The sequence below is a fragment of the Centruroides sculpturatus genome, unplaced genomic scaffold, assembly GCF_000671375.1.
Source record: "Centruroides sculpturatus isolate CEXI.00-Female unplaced genomic scaffold, Cexi_2.0 scaffold976, whole genome shotgun sequence".
Taxonomy (NCBI): domain Eukaryota; kingdom Metazoa; phylum Arthropoda; class Arachnida; order Scorpiones; family Buthidae; genus Centruroides; species Centruroides sculpturatus.
In genome coordinates, this window is record NW_019385504.1 from 82,570 (window position 1) to 91,134 (window position 8,565).

An 8,565-nucleotide genomic window follows, 5' to 3' on the forward strand; every position below is an offset into this window, starting at 1 on the left:
ATCTAAGATATAACAGCGGATACGCCGTCGTGACAAAAAAGCTAAAAACCTTGAATTCAATATTCCTCATGATCAACTCCGCCAAAACCACTGAAAGTGGTGAGCCTATCGGAACTTCTTGATGATGTAGATATACTTTGCCCTTGAACTGAAAATAATTATTTTCAGAATTAAAAAGTAGAGGTTTGCTTAACTCTAAAACTTCTTGCGCTGTAAAGCCCTTCTTGATTAGTAGTGCATTAGCAAGCATAACAGCCTCAAACTGTGGTACCGAGGAGTAAAGAGCAACTACATCCAACTTGTAGAAACTATATTCATTTTGTGAAATGTCGTTTAGGACAGAAGATATATGGGCCTTCGCCACAACAGAGGAAGAGGTAACCAAACAGGAAGGAGATAGGAGCCCACTTAATAACTTGGCCAGTGTCTTTTCAAGATGAAAGGCTGAATGGGTCCTTTTATTAACTAACAGTCTCAATGGCTAACCCTCCTTATGGGTTTTAATGTCAAAGAAGAGCCTGGGGCAAGCTACGTTGGACGGGGGGATCGACATGCCCAGGAAGAGCAGAAATAGTTGGAAGAGATACTATTTTCTTAACTTTTCTTAGGACGATAGAAGTTGGATCAGTTTGCAAGGGCAATGCATGGGAATGGCTGAGGAATTCCGTATTCCACAAATTCAGCAGTGTTCTTCCCCTAATCCCTGTTACAGGATACCAGTCGCAACATTACATCAATGCGGCAATTGCCCCTTTAATCAGAAGGGCCTTTCTGTTATCTTCCAGCCAGGCTGCTATCGATACTGAGCTTAATGCTATTCGCACTGTGGTAAATGAGGCGGGCTATACTAATGCCAAGTTTATGTACATCTTAAATAAGGTAAAAAGATTGCTTTTTCCCGCTACTACACTACAGCTCCCAACAGAATCCACAATAGTCCCTCCCGCGCTACAGTTTTGTGGTCATGTCACTGTCCGTATTTGCTGTATTTTTAGGCGACATGCACTTTTTCTGCCAGTTTCTCCGCCGCCAAGTTTTAGGAGGTTGCTATCCAACGACATAGATCCTACTTCCACACTAGAAAGATCGAGGGTTTATTCTATCCCACTGGAAAATATGTCGGGTGGTCGCACCCACTATACATACATACATACATAATTATTTTATTAGGTACTAATGAGTACATTCCTTGGCCCCGCATTTGGCATTACCAAGGGAAAAAAATACAATAATAAATATAATACATAATGCAGTATTATAATAATACAATAATGTTTATAATACAATAATATATTATACTGACATGAATTTTATATGACAAGGAGTACAGTAATGTTAATGTAATTTAAGTGATAAAAAAAAAAAAACACATTAAAACATGTGGAAGATAGCAAAAATAAAAATAAAATACACATGTAGGAGTGCTGGAGATTAACAGCCCGACCATGGAATTGCATGGTGGGAAGCAAGAAGAGTGACTGAAAAGAACAGTCAAATACAGTAACAAAATAATTAACATGGCACCATGACTTATAGAAAGGTTTGATTATTATTAATATGGTTGATCTGTTTGGTGATTCTTTCGAAGGCAGTGTAAGTATCCTTTGTGATCCATATGTCATTTGGCCTGCAGGGCCAGTTGATACCTTGCTCTTGTAGGGCTATCTGAAATTCAATTCGTTCTCTAGAAAAAGTAGGACAATGGAAAAGATAGTGTAAAGAACCATCCTCCACTTCACACGTTGGGCAAAGCTTCGAAGTGCCATGGTGAAATCTCTCAAGGTAGGTAGCGTACCTGCTGTGGTTCGTTAGAATCTGGGAGTTATAATGGTTCAGGTTGTACCAATTGTTTTTTAAGAATTCTTCTATGTTAGGGATAAATGTATAAGTTATATGGTTGCTTTGTAGGTCCCATCTCTCCTGCCATTGTCGAATTGTATCCGTTCTAACTATATTATTAATTGTACGTCTACTGATCTTGTTATATGCAATGGGCAGTGTGTCGTCAACTGCTGCTTCCTTTGCAAGGAAGTCTGCTCTCTCATTGCCCAAATTCCCTTGATGGGCTTGAATCCATTGGATGTCATACCTGTTTGTGGAGAAATGTATCTGATTCCTAATTGTTTCTGCTAAAGGATGCAGATTTCTGTTTTTGATAAGTTGTAACAATGAGAGTGAGTCAGTAAAAATCTTTATATTATAATTGTTGTAGGTGGAGTTAGTATAAACAAAACAGCCATCTTTATGGCCCACATTTCGGCCTGAAAGATAGTACAGTCATTACTTAGGCGAAATTTGCAGTGTTTAATTTCCATATTATTATTGTACAAGACATAACTGCAGCCAACACAGTTATCATAATTAGAACCATCAGTGTAGATTTGCAGAGTGTCACCGTTAGAATGCATACCTTTGTTAAAGATAGTTTTCACCGGAGGCAGGGTGTACCTTATCTGTGAGGGCCACTCTACATCCTGATAGGTAATTTCAAGAGTAGTCGTTACTATGTTTTTGCCTCTTTTAATCCTATAGAGTTTCTGCCTTTGAGTGATAACAATGTCAAGTGGTGGTTTTCTGGTGATGATTTGCAAGCAGGTATTACTTGTGGTCCGGTAAGCTTTGAAAATTAAAAGTATGGCTCTTCTTTGAGATGAGATCAGTTTTCTTTTAGGATGGACCTTGGCACTTGCCCATTCCCAAGTGCCGCAGGCATAGGTTATGATAGGAATAAGGATTCTGTCATATATAATGGATATAGTTTTTGAAGTAAGTCCCCACTTTTGCTTAGCAATTTGAGAAAAGGCCTGGCATATAAGTCCAGTACACCCAGTAATATAATCAATATGGCTGTCCCAAGACAGCCTAAAGTCAAGGATAACACCTAAGTATTTTATCATTTTTTCTACTTTGATAGTGATACCATTCATTTTTAAGTGGGGTGGTCTCAGGTAAAGGTTGTTTTCTCTTGGTCTGTTGAAAACAATAGATTTGGTTTTATTGGTATTAAATTTAAGTTTATGTTGCTCTCCCCACTTATAGACATTATGTAAAAGTGCATTGCCTTTCATCTCCAGTTCAGCTCTTGACCTGCCCTCCAAAAGCATAAAAACATCATCAGCATACGCAATGCAAAAAGTTTGGCCAAAATTGTTATTCAGGAATTTGTCAAACATTACGTTCCATAAAAGTGGTCCGCAGATGGAACCCTGTGGGCACCCTCTCGTAATGTTCTTTTGAGTTTTGTGAATACCATATTGAAGAATTGCCTGCCTTTCCTGGAAATAATCAATGTAGAGACTTAGTAGGTTTTTAGGGCAGTCGATGTTATGGAGTTGGTGCGTCACTAGGAGCCACCAGGCACTGTCAACAGCCTTGAATATATCAAGGCTGACCCCTAGGACGTATTTATTGTTGTTTAGCAGCTGTTGTATGTGTGCTACTGTCTTGTCAATGGCATCCTCGGCTGACCTCTGCTGTCTGAAGCCATATTGAGCTTCGCTAAAGTAACCATTGTTCTCTATGTGCCAAGTAAGCCTACTGGCGATGAGTTTCTCGAGCACCTTACCTAAGATTGGTAAAGTGAGATGGGCCTGCATTCGACAGTTGAACCAGGCTTTGACACAGGAATGACTTTGGCAGTTTTCCATGCATTAGGGAAAATCAAGTTTTGGAGGCATGTATTATAAAGGTCTTTCAAGAAAGTTGGTATGATTTCCCATAATTTAATAGCCAGTTCGGCTGTAATACCATCTATGCCGGGTGCTTTATGCCTACCGAGAGTGCTGAAAGCCCAGTATATTTCTTCCTCTGTGAAAGGCGAAGTATTCTCTGTGTTATTTAGATGGTTAAATTCAGAACGTAATTGATGTTGCCAATCCGAATCAAGGGCTGTATAATCATCTGAGCAGAAGTTGTTTGTTGTCGTCTTTGGTATAAACATATCACATGCCTTATTGATAATATCTATAGTATTATCAATTTGCTCTCTGGTGTTATGTTGGTTTTCTTCAAAATTTTTAGTAATATTGCTCTCCAAGAACTCTTTTAGGTGGGTCCAATTAGCCCTATTAATATTGAATTTGTATTTTGGTGCCCAGATTATTTGGTCAGCACCAGTGGTGATTATCTCAAAGGCGATATGAGCATGATCACTTAAGGAATCCTCCTCTAAGACCCTCCAGTTCACAATTCTCGTATAGTACCTAGAACTACAGGCAGCGACATCGATCCAGGATTCTCCTATTGTCGAGCAGTAAGTTGGAGGGGAGAAAAAGTTATTGAGAACAAGAAGATCATTTTTATTCATAAATTCCTCAAATTTCTTACCCCTATTGTCTAAACGGTTTCCTCCCCAAGCAGGGGAATGGGCATTTAGATCACCTGCTATTATAATATATGCATCATGGAATGTGTTTAAGATATTTTGTACGTTTTCCAAGTAAGTGTCACTATCCATGTCACCTGGAAAGTAGACATTTATAATAATAACCCGTTCATTATTGATTAATAATTCGGTAACCACAGTCCAATTGTAACTAAGTTTCGTATGGTGCAAGACTGGGAGATCAGTGTTTGCCACCAGGGTGGTAGCCCATGGGTAGTTACTTGTGCCCTGTAGAACTGGGCAAAAAGTAGGCAAGCAGGTGGGAATATTATTTCGGCAGTAGGGTTCCTGCATCAACACCAAATCATGATTGTAAATTTGTTTGCTCAGGAAGGAAGCAGCGGAAATGCTTCTTTGAGTGTTACATTGCAGTAAACGAATTTTTTGATTATTGTTCCTCTCCATAGTCAGTTTTTAATAGTATGCTATTTTTAATCCGTTGGTACATAGGACATTTGGTGTCATGTGCATTGTGAGTAATTTCTCTGGCCTTTTCCGCTTTACAGTTACAACACGCAGGCTGCTCTTTTCGTTTGGGACATTCTCTGTAGGGGTGTGCCCCCATGCATTGGCTACAAACGTATTCAGTTTGCAAGCATTGTCTTGCAGTGTGCCCATATTGACAGCACTTGAAACACTGCAGGACCGGGCAGAAGTCTGCTATCCTGCAGCGTGACCAATTTATGTTTATTTTGCCAAGACCCATAAGGGAGCTTCGGACAGATGGAGACACTTCAACTGTCCAGTTCCTGTAGGAGGCATTCTTACTTCCTAGTTGAAATTTAATTTTGAAGTGTTTTGTGAATTCCTCCTGTGAGTATTTATCTTGTATAAGTTGATTTTGGTCATAAATCTCGAAAGGAAGCTCTTCTTTCGATATTTCTTTATGTATCAAATATAGAACTATGTGTGGCCATCGCTTTTTGGGAGTGTGCGCAGTAAGTTCAGGAACTCTTTTCTCAATACACCTCTCTAGAGCTTTGGCATTACCACATCTGCTCATCTCCACAGCCACTCCTCCTCCTGCAATCTTTCGTATACGTTCTACTTTGATGTTTAATTCTGAAGGCCTGATCTCTTTTTGCATTATTGTCTTGACATTTTCGCTGTTATTATTTTCTTCTTTATTTCGGTGATAGACCAGCAGAGTCTCCCACTGGGTGGTGGGTCTCAGAGTTGTCCGTTCTCTTGATTGACCTGCTTTAACAATACTGCTGTATAAAGGAGTAGGTGTTGACCTCTGCATCATCTTGTCATTAATATTATCTAGTTTTTCTTGTATCGTTGTCACAGTAGTTGAAATATTTCTATTATTTTCCCTTATCATCTCTGCAATGTCTTGCTTCAGTAGATCTCCATTTTCTGTGCTATCGTATTCTTTATTAATAGTATTTATCACCACATTCATATCATCCCTTATCCCCCCTATTGCATTAATGGTTTTATTTTCTAAATCTCTCACTATCTTAGTGAGTTCTTCCTTTTTCATGATTGCAGATATCTCCTCTTCAATTATTTTTGTGGAGGGAGTCTCCGTCATAGAGTTCTCCACTAGCCGAATTATTTTATTTATCTGATCAAATACATATTTTCTGTGAGCTTTCATCGACATCCTGCCCTCAGTGTTGTCATCTATATAGCTGTTGATCTCGTCAATAATTCTGGATGATTTCTGTAGAAACTTTTCTATATGGGAACCTTTGCCCTTAGCCATTACCATAGGCAAAAGTAGAGACAACAAAAACAAGGATAGGTAAGCCCACTGCTCCAAAAATCCAACTAAAGAGATGTGTACAGAGGTAACAACTGTACCAACAGCTCTGTACTGTCAAGTTAACACTTGGCAGGACAGAGGAGAAGAGATAGAATATAACTAAAGTATAACTAGATGAAAACTAAATTATCTGCTAAAAGATTACCAATCAATAACAAGAGTTCCCGATGAGTAATCCAAAGGGGGTGGAGCAGTTCAAAGGCAGACAAGCTGGAAAGCACAAGAGAATCAGCAGCAGAAGTCCAAGAGGCATCCTTCAACATATTGGCACGACAACCAGAATGTTGTCTTATTGTATTTTGGAACATCAGTGTTCTATCAGGGCAGGCAAGAGTGAAACTGAGTTTGCTAGAATGGTGTTGCAACACCAACACACCCCGTTGTGGAGTGGCCGGATGGCTGAGCGGTCAAGGTGGCAGCCTACCGCTCTGGGGGACCCAGGTTCGAATCCAAATGGGTCGAAAAATCCCCAAGAATTTTTCGGGGGTGGTTCGTTCAGATATGTCGGTCCCTGTCCCTCACCACCCGGCAGCCCCATTGTGGGCCTGGCCGTACCCATAATGGGCTTGCAAAAAGAGGCCCTCTTAGTGCCCACAAGGCAAAAAGAGTTAAAAAAAAACCACCCCGTCATGGGACCAGGTGGTCATACTAAGACATTGTAATAACAGAAGCCTTGTTTATATTTGGGAAGCCCTCCTTATCAACATACTAGATCTGTACAACACCGCCACACTTGATTTGCCTCCTTTGTGGGTTAACTTGTCTAACTGCCTAAGACAACGTATCTAGCTCCACAATTTGGAGGTTTATAGCACATGTGCATTATAATCATGCGTGTTTTTATTTAAATTCTTTTTCTTACGTTCTACCGTTGCCTTAGTTCCAAAACGTTAATACCTTTGGAATAATTTGATATTCATATTAAGGGGTTTAATTAATTGGGGTTTAATTAAATGGTTTAATTAATTGGGCTAAAGGGGTTTAATTAATTTAACCCCTTTAGCTCCTCGCCTGAGTTAACTCGGACAATTTACATAGCGTTACAGAAAACTCGGTCCTTTCGGCCCCCCCAAAAAATTTTTTTTTTGGATTTTTGAAATATTTTTGTCTCCAAATTTTTTCAAAAATTTTTACTCGTGCAAAAAAATTTTATCATGATTTTAATCAACCTTTAATGACGTGCGATTAAGGCTTAATTGTTTTTTTAATGTGATTTTTTTATCAAATTTCATTAATCGTTCTAAAGTTGTAGTGCACGGATTTTCTTTTGGTAAAGTTATTTAAAGCTACTTTCTGATATCAAAAACGACCTCCAATAGTTTTTTAATTTTTTTAATTAATAGATTTTATTATANATTGCAATTGCTGGATCCCTCATCCAGCAATCCAGCTGGATCCAGCACATTTTTCGGCCTGTTGGATCCAGCACCAGGTGCTGGATCCAGCACTGCAGATCCGCAAATACTCAATTAACTTTCTAAATAATGGCACAAAAGTATACGTTGTCGACCTTGGTGCTTTGCTATGTGTGCTATCGCTTGGCGGTGAGAGCGACGTTGCCGTTCAGTGCAGCACGTGCTACACCCCCTCTCTACATCACACCGCCCACCCTTTTACCTCTACTGATCTAATTGCCAGTTGACTTTCTGCTCTCGCTAAATAAAGTGTCTTTGCGCAAAATAAAATAAGTAACTCCTATCCTAGTCCTGGTGCATAATTCTAAATTACGGTTGGTTGTGACGTCAATGAATCACGTGACGGAACGATTGCAGTTTAAACTGGCCTTAAAAGCTCTCTGCAGAAGAGTCGAGTTTGATAACTGCTGACACAACCCTGAAATTTGTCTTAGACAAACTAAAAAGCCAGGCCAACCTTTCTGAGGCACTCCACAAAAGAATCAGAGAATGGCTTCTTACCAAGGTCACAGGGATGCTTATTTACATACAGAACCCAAAGAAGTATGACCAAAAAGTTAGAAAGCTTTGTCTTTCACATGCCAAAAAAATGTAATGCACCAAGAGATGAAAAATATGCTGAATCGTGTAAATACATAAGTAGTGGAACCAGCAGCAATGGCAGAGGATATTAAGGAGGTGGAAAACGATGATCCAGATAACCCGGATTTCCTGAATTTTACATTGGAACAAGAATTAGAGATCCAACTAAAGCGTGAGAAAGAAAACTTCATGAAGAAAGAAACTAGTACTAAGAAGGATTATGATAAGTTATTAAAAAAGGAAATGGCTGTTTATGAAAGTGAGGGAGTCAGAGGTGAAAACTTATCTTTGATTTATCATTATTTGATGACACTGAAACCAACTAGCATAGAGACAGAAAAGGCCTTATATAGGGTGGGATATATATGCAGTTCATTAAGAAGTAGGTTGGGAGACAATACCATCAATAC

At 39.2% G+C, this 8,565-nt stretch overlaps 1 pseudogene; it reads right to left on the bottom strand.

Annotated features, from left to right (window-relative positions):
* Positions 1–1,530: 1,530 nt before the first annotated feature.
* On the bottom strand, positions 1,531–3,647 carry LOC111639624 (annotated as a pseudogene).
* Positions 3,648–8,565: the final 4,918 nt, after the last annotated feature.